The sequence below is a fragment of the Mirounga leonina genome, unplaced genomic scaffold (genome assembly GCF_011800145.1).
Source record: "Mirounga leonina isolate KUSES-001 unplaced genomic scaffold, KU_Mleo_1.0 Mir_178, whole genome shotgun sequence".
NCBI classification, from domain to species: Eukaryota; Metazoa; Chordata; class Mammalia; order Carnivora; family Phocidae; genus Mirounga; species Mirounga leonina.
In genome coordinates, this window is record NW_023270464.1 from 6,019,010 (window position 1) to 6,019,998 (window position 989).

Below are 989 nucleotides of genomic sequence, written 5' to 3' on the forward strand. Positions count from 1 at the left end.
TGGAGAAACGGGAAACCTCTGACACTGTTGAGGGGAATGCAAGCTGGTACAGCCACTTTGGAAAACAGTATGGAGGTTCCTCAAGAAGTTAAAAATAGAGCTACCCTAAGACCCAGAAATTGCACTACTGGGTATTTACCCCAAAGACACAGATTTAGTGAAAAGAAGGGCCATATGCACCCCAGTGTTTATAGCAGCAATGTCTGCAATAGCCAAACTGTGGAAACAGCTGAGATGCCCTTCAAAAGATTAATGGATAAAAAAGATGTGTTCCATATATACAATGGAATATTACTAAGCCATCAGAAAGGATGAATACCCAACTTTTACATCAACATGGATGGGACTGGAGGAGATTATGCTAAGTGAAATAAGTCAAGCAGAGAAGGTTAATTATCATATGGTTTCTTATTTGTGGAACATAAGGAATAGCATGGAGGACATTAGGAGAAGGAAGGGAAAAATGAAAGGGGGGGAATCGGAGGGAGAGACGAACCATGAGAGACTATGGACTCTAAGAAACAATCTGAGGGTTCTAGAGGGAAGAGGAGTGGGGGGATGGTTAGCCCTGTGATGGGTATTAAGGAGGGCACACACTGCACGGAGCACTGGGTGTTATACTAAAACAATGAATCATGGATCACTACATCAAAAACTAATGATTTTTGTATGGTGACTAACATAATAAAATAAAATAAAATTTTAAAAATGAATTAATAATCCAGATGAAGAAAAAACTTTTCTGAATCCTGAAACTTCTAACCCTTCAGAAAAAAAGTAATTAAAAAGATTACTTTGCCCAGAGATTATGATGACGCTGTTTCTTTTTCATTTGTTTGGGGGAGGGGGATTTATTTTAATTTTTTAATTTTTTAATTTTTAATTTTTAAGTAAATTTTTATTTTTAAAATTTTTAAATTTTATTTTTAAAATACATATTATATATATATATATATATATATATATATATATATATATATATATATATA